Raw genomic sequence first — 15,013 nt, forward strand, 5'->3', positions numbered from 1 at the left:
AACAAATTCATCACTAGATGATATACATATATATTGTTATCTTTCTTTCTTTCTGTTTTTTACTGTGAAGTAAAGCCAAACACAGAGTCTGAATGTTCTTCTATCCTTTACAAATTGGGTCTCTTTCTCTTTAAATCAGTTTACATCAGTTTCAGGGAGGTTTGCCACAGGTCCACTATGGATTGGGTCCAAAATTTTGGGTGCATGAGGACCTCTGTTTTATAGATTTTTTCTATATATAATGATTTTAAGAATTAAATGTAAGAATATGCTTTTCTTCACTGTAGTAGATATATTGTTGTAAATATAAGATATTTACTTTGAAATGACCAAATAAATCTCATTTCACATCATCATGATTCATGCTGTTTGAAATGATTTGCTTCGTTTGTTTGTGAATAGTTCAACAGGGCTTTTGAATTGTGGCAGCTGGAAGATGAAAAGAGAGCATGGCACACATGAAGTTGGCAGTGGCAGATTTACCTCTTGAAGTTTAATCTAGGACCTATTTTTGAAACGATGGAGTCTTGATTTCAGAAAAGGCAAACAAAGGCAGATCTCATTTATGCTTGGTGATTGACATGGCAACTGTCAGTGACATATTTCAGCGGCTGTAGCTAGCTTCTTTATTAAGCTAATGTTAGCTCTGTGAATTGGATGAAAACAGTTAGAAGGAATCTTGTGAAAGGTCTCTTGACTATGTACTTTGGGGCAACATGCATGATATTGTGCCAAAAGACTGGAGTCGTAGAAAGTAGCAAGTCCCCGGCAAAAAGTCAGCAAGATCACCAGCTGCTGCAGAAGACACGGAAATTAAGAAACATCATTGTTCTTGTATCATTGTGTTTGCCTCGTTAGTCCTTGTATTATAAATATGATAAGGAAAGCGTTAAGTGCCCTGTTCGGCTGCTCGGCTTACGCTCTTGTTTGCCTGGACTGTGAGAACGCCTGCCTGCAGAGCTGTTGTGACTGTCAGTGTCTGCACTCATTGCATGCAGAACAGAGGCAGAGCAGAGGAGAAAAGTCTGGAGTATTTCCTTCTGTTTGTGCATAAACCTAATGTAAGTTGTCTTCATGTTTTCATTCAGTAATTGCGGTTGATTTTTGCATGTTGCTGACAGAAAAAGCTATTTCACCACAGCTGAGGGCACCAAAGGCCGCGGTGAAACTACAACGTTCCGAAGACAGCTACAAGCAACTGCTGAAAACACGTCTTAGATACTTCGCCCTGTGCGTTCTTGACGCACAGGACGCTTCATGCAGGCAATATAAACGTGGACGTTCCAGTGAAAGGTACTACATCATTACCAAGGTTAGAATTGAAATTCAAAAATGTGATGCCAAGAGAGAGAGACGAGAGGGAGGGAGCATGGGGATATGGGCAGAAATGTCGACAGAGAGATCCACGTTTAGGCTTCGCTCGTCTCCTCTATGGAACATCTGCATCCTCACTGCCCTGCGTTGTTACAAACTACGATGAACTAGTCTTGGGTCACATCATCTCATCCTCCTCCTTGCAGTTCTCATGCATTAGTTCTGTGTTCTTCACTGTGTGTTGCTGTAGCTGCTTTGACAGACAGCTTGTTGGTGTTGCTGTGTGCTGTCCTGTAAAACATTCTCATATTAGTATGATTGTATGAAAATGTGCTGGAAGGCATAACATGTTAGGCCTACAAATGTATACATCATCATTCTCCATGTTGAAATCAACCAAAGTAAGAATATCATATCTCTGTTTAATATTGTGATTATGATTTGATTAACTGCCTATGCATAGAACAGCTATGGAACGACCACACAGCTCAGTAAACACCTTGAAATGCTGACTTGTTTGTGCTAGGAAGTTGTCATGGCTGACACAGGCTGTGGATGTGTAATGTGACATGTTGAACGTTTGTTTTATTGAACGGCTGAGTGCTGCATTGCTTTAAATGTTGCTGCCACAGTGAATTGTGGGACGACATGCTCTCTCTCCTTTTGTAAAGGATGGTCCAGTGTATCTATGCTGAAGGAGATGTGAAAGGAAGCACTGAAGCACCTCTCCAATGCATTTAGAGAAACAGCTCTCATCATGGCTGCCACTCCTTCTGGCTCATTTCTCTCAGTTAAGAACCTTTCCAAGCAAAAACCCCAAGCGACTATTTGATCGCAACCACACCAACAATAACAGTCATACTTCTCCACATAAAATACTGTGGACCACAGTCAACATGCCACTGGCAACAAACTCAACCCCTGCCACAGCATATGGAAATCTGCCCTCACCTGACATCAAAACCCCAAAAAAAAATACATTAAAAAAACATCTGTCCCACACTAATGTCAAATCATCTGCATAATCCGAATCATGCAAAATCACTGAAAACCTGAACATGAGCACATTATGATGAGGTAGCCAAACAAAGCGTACATGCTTGTCTTTAGTAGCTGCTAGGACAGCTATCTACAAAACTCATTTCGACACAAAAACATTCAGCCCTTCCCGTTGGTGCCTTATTTATTTTAGCTATACTATATAGAAAGCATGCTGCAAAATATTAGCTCCAAAAAATACCAGTGATGAAAAGGACCTTCATTACATGTCCTCACAACAAATGAAGGTAAAATCATTCACCTGAGACAACTGTCAGAATTTCGGTAGCTTTGCTGAGCCAGTGTTGGCAAGAGATGAGGTACACTTTATTAATCCTAGAGGAAAACTGACTGCCATGAAGGACAATGAGACCCAGCAATGGAAATAATGCCAAATGCCTAACTTGATTGCTAGTTAGGGAGATGGCACAATTCAGTAAAAACTGGAAGGCACATACTGTACTGTAACCAAACTGTGCAGATGTGTCAACTTTTGTTACTGTTGATCTGCATTAGCTTTGCCTCAATCCCATCAATATTGGATATGGGCCACATCCAAGGCAACACATATCAGCAGCAGTTAAGAACTGTGAATTGAACGTGGCTTTTGTGAACAGCAGGAATAATAATTTACCCACAAGCCCTCCGGCATTCCTTCTCCTTCACATTTGCCTTTTTAAACAATATATTTTTATGCTAACAAAACTAAAACTAAACTAATGGAGTTGGCATAATTTCGACTTGTAGGTTCGAGGCCAAAGTAGTTTGCACAAAATTGGTTTTCTTCTGAAATATTGGGTTTGAATATATAATTGAACACTGGTACCTTAATTAAGTCTACATTTTATATAAATAAGTTAGTTTGTGTAGATGAAATATTTGATTAACAAAGTGGCTTACTCTAATACAAAATAATAATGGAAAAGGCACACTGAGGTTTTTTCTATTTCCCTCTTTATCTTTATTTGAAATCATATAATCACAGAGACGCAATTCACACAATATTCTTTAGTTCAAAACCTTTATAGAGTGAACCATCTTTTCAGCTTTTTACAGTATAATTACAGAACACAAAAATCAAACATGGGCTTGTTTGTCATTTGAAATGAATAAATAAAAAAAGAGATGATTAGACAAATTTGAACAAAAGTGGTATTTCAGGGAAATATACTTTTTCCACTTCTCCAAAATTTCCTCAAACTGAGCTTCCTGAAGCCTCATGGAGAAGGTGATTATTTCCATCGCGAAGATTTCATAAATTCTATCATACCAGTCCTCATAGATGGGGTGTCTGGCTTAAGCCATTTCTTCATCATTGCTTTTCTAGCAGCCACACTCAGCATTAGAAGCCCAAAAAGGAGTTCAGTGATTTTTTAATCACAGATGGCATCGACACTTGGAAATCATTCCATCTAAAAAATAACATAACTACCTTGAATGAATATTGTATTGCCCTTTTTTTGTATCTCATACATTATCATCATGAAGCATTTTAAAACTCAAAGAACAAATACATTCATCCATATCTGAGGAACCTCATTCATACATATAAGCACGATTTTGGAAAAGTGAAAACATTTTCAAGGAGACAAAACAAAACCTAGAAAGGGAAACATTTTTAGCTCTGTTTGTTAATGTTGCATGTTTGTAAACTGATGTTAATAACCACAATTTCTACACTTGCAATGACAGATGACAGATTTAAATTACCAATATTCATTCGTGTGAATAATTATTATTTATAAAAATTAAAAATGCATTGTGTGAATACATGGAAAACGCCATGCAACTCCACTTAAATAAGTTACATTTTTACTACAAACCTGTTTCAAAAAGAGTTGGGGCGCTGTGTAAAACCTAAATAGAAACAAAATATGACAATGATTATATTTGACACAGTGTCCCAACGTTTCTGGAAACGTATGTCTGAGAAAATTTTGCTGAAGCAACTCATCATTGTACTTTTATTCACTGTAGCAGGACATGATAAGCTGCTGCTCCTTTAATGGACTGTATGAGTTTTTTTCTCGTTTGCAAGCTTTAGAAATGACTCTCAGTGCATTTTCTAACCACAGTGTCTCAACTATTGAAACATTTACAAATTTAACTGGAATTCAATGTGGGAGTCATTGTCTGAAATGCATTATGTTGTTATGCACATTTGTGGCCCATTTGTCTTACTGTACGTAGCCTGCTTTCATTCAGATGTTAATGTTAAAAAAGAGCAATTTTGCAATTAAGCAATGATCAGAATAAATTTGCTTTTCACTGAAAGAGAAAGGGTTGATTGTTCTTTGCCTGTTGAGCTGAAACTATCCTTCACCAGTGTGGAATTTGGAATTGATGCAGACATGAATGTAAGATCAACGATCACAACAATCATCTACACAAAGGAATGAAAACGTGTACTGCAGATGAGTACAGTGTGTTTATTGTGTGAATCATGAAAGAGATAATGTATAGTGAGCAGGTTCCAATGGAAAATAAACCCCGGCGGGAGGCTTCTGTTACCTTTAACAAGAACCAGGCCATGTTTCCAGTTTTAAAGCTCAGCTGACTGGCTGCTGGCTGTAGCTTCATATTCAGCAGACAGGTACACCTGACTTGGCAAGAAAGCAATCAAACACATTGCCCAAAATGTAAAACTATACCCCTTTATAAGCCCATAAGCTTATAAGAGACGATAAGCCTGAGCTTGTCACATCCCATTAATTGTCAAAGTACTGCTGAATCCATCAAGTGGGACAGGACAGATGTGATGAGGGACAGTCATGCAGAAATCAAATAAATAAACTAAAACCTTTCTATTTTCACTTTATATGCATTTAAATGACAGGTTATTATTTTACTGCTGAAATGGCCGCTGCTTTTTGGAGTGATGACATGATTTCAAACAGAGACGGGAAAACTGCGAGCAAAATGACTGACCATGTCCACAGCTTTGTCACGGCCCTGAGATGGCGACCATTCTGCAGTTTCAACGAAGGTTAAAGATACAGAGTGTAAGAGCTGGCCACATGTGAAGGTCACCTCTTTACGACACTCTTTGCTGATATCTTTGGCTGAGGCTACTAGCTGCCGTTAGCTGGTTAGCTCAGTTAGTTGCTCTAGTGGCCCTAAGAGCTGAGCGGAGTCCGCCCCGACTGAATGCTCGAATAGTTGTGTCGACACTGCGACCAGTGGAACCGGGCTCAGCAGCCTCCCAGTGACCGTGGCCAGATCGGGACCAAACACAGCCTCCGAGACCGCCGGAGGCCAGGAAAGCTGTGTCAAGGTGATTGACAGCATCTCCAACCAGCGGGCCAGTACAGGGGGGAGCAGAGGAAGGTCAATCATCATAACGTGTAGTAGGAGCTTCTAGAGCCGGAATATTTTCACATCTAACTCGGAGAACCAAACTTGGGTTTGTGATTGTTGTACCAGTGGAAACACAAGATGGTTTGGGTGAGTTTCATTTTCTCTGTCAAGTTTGAATGAAGCACATTTGTTTCTTTTTGACATTTTGTGAGTTAATTTGCTCCATTAGTAGACTAAGAAAAGTTTAGAGTGTTTGTGAAACAGCAAACGAGCATACATCTCCCCGCTTATCACCTCTTGAGGTACGAATTGGTATTACAAGACAGAACAGGCAGCAGCTAGCTGGTTAGCATGCTAACTTCAGTAAATATCTCTGCAACATAACACAGACATATAGATTCTGTTGATGTTTTTGAATTAAAATCCTGGCCATGTCTTACTTATCTTGTACCTTTATGTTGATACATTACATCGAAACCATGTAGACAAATTATTATGGAGCCTTATTTCTGCCATGAAGAAGACAGATGAAGTGAATCTGCCAAAAAAAAAAAAAAAACGTAACCTTTACTGGATACCCTTATTTAGAACACGGCACGCTTAAATACTCAATTCTGATTGGTCAATCGGATGACTGACCTGATTGGCACACTCACAGAGAAACACTGGTTTGTGTGGCAAGGAGTGAGTGGAAGCAGCAGTGGTGTGTTGTAGTGTGGCTGAGCTGCAGCAGCCCAGTACCAGTCATGAAGAAGATCTACATCTTGAAGAAGGGAGAGGATGTCGCAGCTCTGGAGCAGCAGCTGCAGGGAACGCAGGACAAGGCCTGTGATGTGGCTGAGGATTCCTCGCAGCAGGCCACGATTCCTGTCCCTGAGCCCCAGCACCAGCAGCTCGCCATCACAGAGACGGAGAAGTGGTGGTAATTCACTTCTTTCAGGAAACTGTAGACTCCAGGCTACAGTGACCCCACTACACAAATAATGCTAAAGGACAAACTGCAGAAAATCCTCCTTTTCCACTGGTCAGTGTGTGTTAAATCTAGCAAATTATTTTTACGTTCCTCATCCCAAAGTAAATCTCTTTGTAGCGCTGTGCTACACCATGACTGGTACCTGTGTAGGCTAAATGTGGACGGGAATGAGGAAGTCAGTCTTACAAAATAAATTTCTTACTTAATCACCATAAATCACAACGTGCACACCACATGAATTTGGAGCTACCATTTGTTAGCCACCAGATATTTCTGTGACAATTTAAAATCCCAAATTGATTATAAGTATTTCTCTTGCACTCATAAAAGTTACACCATCATCTGGGGTCAGGTGACAGATAGGACCTTACAGTGTCTTTCCAAGGAGGGAAAGCTGTGAAGTTAATGAGTAAACTTTAGCAAAAGCTACTGAGGTGAGATAGCTGACAATAACATGTGTTAGAGGCAGTGGTGGACGAACTACTCATACACTTTACTCGAGTAAAAGAAGCAATGCCAGTCTGAAAAACTACTCTGTTACAATTCCTGCATTCAAAATATCACTTTATTATCAAAAATATTATTATCAATATCAGTTCTTCAGTATCAAGAGTGAAAGTACACACAGAGGGGCAGAGCAGCCGCTTTGAAAGCGAAATTAAATGCATATTGATCATGTGTATCGTATTTCTGATGCATTCACACATAGGAAGCATTTTAATATCTGGTTGCAGCTGGTTGAGGTGGAGCCAATTTCAACTTGATTGACTTCTATTCTGTTTTCTAAATTGTTCACATGTATCATATTTAAAATCATTATCTGCAAATGAAGCAGTAACTAAAGATTTCAAATAAATGTAACAGACTAAAATGTACAATATTACCATCTGAAGTAGAAGTATCAAGTGAAATATGACATACGACATGACAAACTAATTATTCATCCACGCAGCAGCACGCCAAAACAACCTAGACACATGTAATCATCAACCAAGTATGCAGATGCTAGCCACTCCTTATGTCAACAGGAACAACTTACACACATACTGGAGTCAATAATTTATTACAAAATATTACGGACCACGATGATCTACAGCTAAATACTTTTCAATACACTGAACATCACTGACAAGACGTTGAAAATGACATCGATCCTGAAAACAACTTTTTTTTCGACATCAACAATAACTATAACTATTATACCCAGGAATAATTTAACAGCAGTATTAACCTGGAGAACAGTATGTCCATAATCCATTTAAATAGCAGAAGCCTTTATAGTAATTTTCAAAACATAAAAGACTTTCTGAATCAATTCAAGAAACCTTTTAATATAATTGCAATATCTGAAACCTGGTTAACCTGTGTGGTGTGCCCGTCTTTCACTCTGTGATGCCACACCTGACTATCTGTATACTATATGTACCGACCCAGACCTCTCCTGACTTCATCTGTAGAAGCTCCTCCGTTGGTGCTGACACAATGGGACAAGGACCGGTCTCCTCGTGTCATCTGGTCACAGAGGCTTTGGAGAGGCAGCTCTAAATCTGCAGCCAGCCTCTAGGAGACCATGTGGGCCTGGAGAGAGGGGATGTAGTCATAAGCTTTGTTGACTTTGACAGCATAGACACTTCAGCACAGTTCCCTTCTATTCATCAAATTATACATTACAAGAAATGTATCATTTAAAGATTTAGCCTACAGTGGTTTAGTTACCTCAAACTTACATCACATTGCTGTTAGCTAGTGGACATGGCCTTAATATCTGCTTGAGAATTATGAGTTGTGTAAATCAATGCAGTCAGCCAGCTAGAACAATCTTTAAAATACTCACTGGTCGAGTGAAAATGAAGCGATGATGCTGAACATGGCAGTCAGGTGGTGCTTCTTCACACCTGCTGGGTGTTGAGGTCGCTGGGCCATTCTGATGAAACACAACATTATCATGGAGAATATAAAACACACATTAGTAACTTGTAACATTTGCTGTTCAGAACTAGAGGACGAGGATGGGCTTACGCTAACAAACTTACTGCTCATTACTGTTACTGCCTTGTGCCCTGAAGGTGACTTTCTTATTGCCATATCTGACAGCACAGCCATGCTCTGTATTGTGGTCAAATGTCTTGTGTCTACTGTTTTATTTAGTGGGAGATAACACGAGTGTGTCCGCAGTAACTGAAAGCATCAGAAAAAACAAGGCAAAAAGCACAAACTTCAGGGACTAATGAATATGACAATACAGCAGCATAGGTGCCGTGCTGTTACCAAGTATTTGCTTGTTCATGAACAATGAATACTGCTTGATCGATGCCAGTGGGCTTCGCTTTATGGACGTTATGTAGCATTTCTGTGAGCAATAAACGTGCGTATCACGTCTGGACACTGTTTTACTAGTGCTTGACTTATAACACAGTACCTAGGCCACAGGCTGCCGAGTGACACAACAGCCTTACTGGCTTACTTTGTTCAAAAGTCACCGAGGATGTTCCAGGATTGAAACGCGTGTGAGTTTTCCACAGAAATGATTCTGATGTCGCAGCTGGTGCTAACATGTAGCAACAAGTCAGCAGCAAACTTGCTTTGCTACTGTTAGCTATGTGATGATAGCAAACTACTAACTTTACCTACATGTTTGGTAGCTAAGCTTGCAATGCGGTGTGTAGAGAAACACAAAATGCAATACTCTTTCGGTCATGCAGATATAAACTAAGATCTGGACATGTTAGTACATAGCACATAAAAGTTGACGTAGCTAGCAAACAAACAGCTGACCGGTCAACAACAAAAGTAACAGCAACACTGGCGTGGCTCCTCGGCTCTGTTCCTCCTTCAGCTCCCGGTTTTAAAGCAGCCATGGTGCCGCCAGGGACACATTCAAACTTTCGTTTCAAGAAATGGCACGTAACACAGACTCACGCCGAATACAGGCGAAGTGGAATATTTCATCCTTTCATTAATTACCATTTGCATTCGCACTATACACAACAATAGCCCCATGTAAATAGCTCACCTTCACTTCTGCGGTTCGACAGCAGCCCAAGTGAGAGGAAGACTTCCTGTCCCGCTCGCGCAAACACGCCGTCTGACGCATGCGCAGTTTGGAGCACAGGACTCACGGCTTTCCGTGTGATCGTTGTTCATGTTAACGAATAGGTAGTATGTGTAAAATTTACCCATTACTTTATAATTCCTTGAAAGACTACAATAAAGTTAATTTTATACGTTTTGCATAGATTATATTTACCACCCTCCAAAATCGCTTCTGTGGTTTCCATAGTAACGACCATCGTCACACATCAAGGCACATCTGGTTCCTGACGTCACATTTCCAGGAGTTTACCTTATCTATAGAGTATGACTACCCTCTCACTCTCAGTCAGAGCAGTCACAACGGAAAACAGGTTTTTACAGAGTGAACAGCGAACGACAAATTGTCCTAATGGAGCAAACCAGTGAGAGAAAGCAAATGAAAGGCAAGAACATGGAGAAGATCAACTTTATACCCTTCAATTCAGATGCCTGGATTGAAAGGGTTGCCGAGATCCGCAGACAGAACAGCGCTGCTATATCTTGGCAAAATCATCAACAGACTGTGAAACATCAGCAGTCTGTCAAGGCTGCGACCGGTGAGGCAGAGAGAGGGGATAAAACCCACCTCACCAAAACGGGCAAGGCAGGGAGGGGGAACTTTAACAGGGAGCCGTCTGGCCCAGGGCCCAGGTATGGCAATCATCAAAAGCAACCTGAGGATGTTCCACAGAGGTGTGCTACACCCTCAGGTGCTCCAAAGATGAGAGCTACACCCTCAAGAGCTACACAGCAGCCTGCTAGACCTGATCGTGTACCACAGCAAGTGGTCACACGTTCAGGTGCTACACAGCGGCCTCGTGAGGCCACTGAATTCACAAGGGGGCCAGTCCAGAGGAAAACGCTTTGGACACCACCAGGCCAACACCCCCCCCAGCCTGTACCTGCCAAACCACAGCACGTTGACATGGTCAAGAGCTGTGACTGGGTAAAGGATTCCACCAAGCAGGGCACGATTCACGTCCTTGAGCCCCAGCAACAGCAGCCCAGTACCAGAGTCATGGAGGAGATCAACACCAAGAAGGAGGAAGAGGATGGTGCAGCTCTGGAGCAGCAGCTGCAGGGAACGCAGGACAAGGCCTGTGATGTGGTTGAGGATTCCTCCCAGCAGGCCACGATTCCCGTCCCTGAGCCCCAGCACCAGCAGCCCAGTACCAGAGTCATGGAGGAGATCAATATCAAGAAGGAGGAAGAGGATGGTGCAGCTCTGGAGCAGCAGCTGCAGGGAACGCAGGCCAAGGCCTGTGATGTGGCTGAGGATTCCTCGCAGCAGGCCATGATCCCCGTCCCTGAGCCACAGCACCAGCAGCAAGCCATCAGAGAGACGGAGCAGACCACCGAGCTCAAGAGGCAGAATGAGGCTTTGGCAGCTGAGGTGGAGCAGTTAAAGAAGATGCTCCAAACAGACAAGGCTCTCCAGGATGAGGCTGAGCGGAACATGGTCAAGAAGATCAAGGACCTGGAGCTTCAGCTGGAGGAGAAGAACGCCACTGAAGCTGAGGCTGTCTGCAAAGTACAGCAGCTGGAGGAAGCTCTTCAGAGGCAAAAAGAGAGCCAGAAAGAACAAGACATGCGTCTGGCCCAGCTGATAGAGGAGAACAACAGGCTGATGGCTAAAATGACCCAGACACAAAGTGAGCTGGAAAGCCAACAGCTGCAGTGTCAGAAGATGTCCCGTTTCCTGGAGGCCATGAGCGACATCGAACACACCACAGAGGAGGAGGTGACCGCCCGAGAGGCAGCATTGGATGCTGTGATGAGCAGGATCGGCAACCTAGAGGAGCAAATGAAAACGGCGGACAAAAAGCCCAAAAAGCTCTCTCTGAGAAAAAGATTCCTCCGGTTCTTCAAATGAACTGGGGGACCATTTGCCCCCCCACTCATCCTACAAGCTGACCTTCCAACCAAATTCCAAATTCCCACCCCCAACTACCACCCGCCCAACGCAGCTTCCCCCCAAAAAACATTCCCCCAATTACAAAAAATAAAATTACAAAAATTACAAAAACATAATAAAAAAAACAACAAAAACTTAAAAATAAATTGTCTGTGAATCTGAATTCATTTAGATATTTCTCAGTTTCTCTGTATTGAATTCTATATTTCCAACATTAAACACAGCATGACAGTGACAGTGTTGGATAAAAGGTAAAAAAAAAAAAAAAAAAAAAAAAAAAAGGTGTATTTGCAGTTCTTTTTAAAATGGTTTTACAGTTTAAACATTGTTAAGGGCTGGTTATTCACTTCTTTCAGGCAGCTGTATTCATTTTTACACACACGGACCTTTGAGAATCAAACTTTTTTTCTATACCTGATAGCTTTAGTTAGCTTACTACCTTTCACATTAAGAATTTACATACAATTCATGTACAGATTTTACTATGAAATATAATGCATTGTTATAAATTAAACAGCCATTATATGGAATAGTTATAATTAGCTTCTACAAAAAATTACTAAAAAATAAAGACATGATAAAAATAATGATAACAGAACATAAAAAATAATTGTCCCTGAATCTCAATCCATTTACATATTTCTTAGTGTCTCTGCAGTGAATTCCATATTTATGTAAAATGATCTCGTAAGCCTTGTTCCTCTTTGTGAGTGTTTTATTGTTTGTAGCTTTGATAATCTCGTTTTCTGATTTTCTTTTCATAAGTATAGCTTAGGCGTATTGTTTGCCTCGATTACGAGTGATTTTCTGTTTGCTTGTTTTATCTACTAGGATCTTGTTCCTCCTGAGGTCCGTTTCACAAAGCAGGTTTACTGAAAACTCCGAGTATGTTAACCCTGAAATGAGGGAAACTCTGAGTTTTCCGTTTCACATAGGAAGGTAAGTCAAACCAGAGAAAGAGGGGTAACTCAAGCCTGTTTCACAGACAGAGGTAAGTTAAACTCCGAGTCAGTTACCGCAGTAACAGACTCTATGAACCTAACCTGGTCGGGACCAGGTTTTACTCAAGGAACCTCGAGTTTCTCTGTGTCTCCGCCCTCTTTCAACCGCACACCGTATTTCACTTCCTCATTCATTCATTCAGTCGGCAGACGAGTTTTGGCATAGTTCTGCCGTCTGCTATTAAAAAAAATCATTAAAAATATCAGTCAGTGGGAAGTCCATTAGGCACAGTAGGTGGTGACTTTTTTCGTTAACATGGCATGTTAACGTCTTTTGATCATGATCCCGTGGATGAAGGTGCAGCGATACTGCGCAGAAAATTAAATATTCGTTGGGAGATAGTTATCAGACCACGATGTTCTTGCTTTTCCAGACAATTATCGGTGCTGGACCACCACCCGTTCTTCGTGCATCTGCCTTCTTTCTGTTAGCTGAGTAAAAGTCTGTGTTAGTTTAAATATAGGCTTAATTATTTAACATAACATGATATAGATGAGAACACTTTTTTAATTTTTTAATTTTATTTCATTCGCTAACAAAAAACAAAACATTATATGAACACAATATAACCAATTTTACAATGAAAGGGAGCCACTTAATATTTACTTTACAATGTAAAACATGATCAAAATGAGGTAGCTACCTCATGCTCATCATGCATAGGTCTTACCTGTTTCAACCATGTTTTTATATTTCATTTTAAGCTGCTGCCAAGTGCGCTCCTCCCCCGCGGGATTGCACCTAAATGAAAGAAATTAATAGGCAACCATTCAAGCAGTTTTGCCCTGTAATATTATTGTGATTTCAAAGGACTACATTTATACTCACGCATTGACCCGAGCAGCAATGTTCTCCCACGCCGTCTCCCTCTCCTTCGCAGCTGCAGCGGTGTTGGACTTCCGTCTAAAAACGTGTTCATATTCGCAGTATGAGCGCATTAAAATGTCTAATTTCCAGTGGCGTGAAGTACGCAGCCTTCCGCTTCCCCGTTGCCATGGTGAATCCTTAAATCGGGGTTCCATTGATGCTGTCTTTTTAAAGTTGCGGTGCACGCGCTTAACTCGAGGTGAACCTACTCTGAGTTAATCAAACTAACTCAAATCTGCTGTTGTGGAATCGAAAACTCAGAGTTTCCTATCTCAGAGTAGATCAACTCAGAGTTCAGGGTTACACTCAGAGTTTGTTGAACCTGCTTTGTGAAACGGACCCCAGTTTTCTAGGAGTGTATTTTGTTTTGGTAGGTTTTCTTATTCTATTTGTTTTCTTGCTTAGTTAAACATTTCATAGCCATAGTGTTCTTCCTCCTTCGGGAGCGTTTTTGTTTTCCTTGCCCATAGCTGTAGAGAATTGTTTGTTAGCCTCACTTAGAGCATTTTCTGTTTTCTTGTTTATTTTCATACTTAGATGTTTATCGTTAGTGATCCCTGTATAGTGTAAGTCTCATAGCCTATTTGTTTGGCACGAAGCGAAAAGGTTGCTTGTTTGCCTGAATAACTCTGTGAGTAACATCTTTGCGTCTGAGTCCTGTTCTGAGTCCCGGCCTGACAGTTTCCATCAACTGGTTTGGAGCAAATGAACTATGCAGGCAGAACTTCCTTTAAACTGTATACTCTCCATCAGTCAGATGCTTATGTAGGTTATGATAGGGGTGCAACAGCTGCAGTAAGAGTCTTCTAATCATCGTGAAGGAGGAAGGATTGTACAAAGCCTGAGAGACTATAGGTAGGGTTTGCTGCCAAGTACTGACTTACTCAAAGATCTGCCATGGGCTCCCCAAAGTCAGAGTTTGACATTATGCCTTCCTTCATTGTCATATGACTCATACAGTCATATCCCAGCCAAACCCGTCCTGTTGTTCTTGTTCCGATGGCTGTGGAGAATACTGCCGTACATTCAAGACACTGCATTGTTGTACATTTGTTGTTTCACAGTATCATGCAGCCTCACAGGGAAAATCTCACCTTTGCAAGCGCTAAGATAAAAAAAGACCACTTATTTTTAAATTGGGTCTCATCAGCTCAAACAACATATAAAGCCAGGTTCGTGACTAGAAACTCCAGAACAAAACAGAGGATGCACCGGAACGCAGCTGTAAACTGCAGCAATGTGGAACGTAATGACCAACTCGTAGCACTCTCAAGCCAGCACTATAGTCTGTCTCTCAAATTGAATTTGTAGACTACACTGACATTTATAAATATGTGCACATAAAAAGCACATTAAAATCACAGAACGCGATTGTCATGTTTTCACTCCGCAGCGCCACTTGAACGTACCCAAGAATTCTGTGGAGCTTTTGTCTCGAGAACCAGGAACTGTGCAGTCATGCCTCACTGAACAAAAGAGCTATTTAGTGAAGTGGATATCAGGGATATATGGCTCATCATTATTCCCATGCTATA

At 41.2% G+C, this 15,013-nt stretch overlaps 1 long non-coding RNA gene across 1 annotated transcript; it reads right to left on the bottom strand.

Annotated features, from left to right (window-relative positions):
- Window positions 1-7,175: 7,175 nt before the first annotated feature.
- On the bottom strand, window positions 7,176-9,703 carry LOC121609732. Its single transcript, XR_006007008.1, has 3 exons — window positions 9,636-9,703; window positions 8,457-8,546; window positions 7,176-8,200 (listed from the first exon to the last, which is right to left on the bottom strand). It is a non-coding gene; the product is annotated as an uncharacterized LOC121609732 (long non-coding RNA).
- Window positions 9,704-15,013: the final 5,310 nt, after the last annotated feature.

The sequence above is a fragment of the Chelmon rostratus genome, chromosome 1, assembly GCF_017976325.1.
Source record: "Chelmon rostratus isolate fCheRos1 chromosome 1, fCheRos1.pri, whole genome shotgun sequence".
Classification (NCBI taxonomy): domain Eukaryota; kingdom Metazoa; phylum Chordata; class Actinopteri; order Chaetodontiformes; family Chaetodontidae; genus Chelmon; species Chelmon rostratus.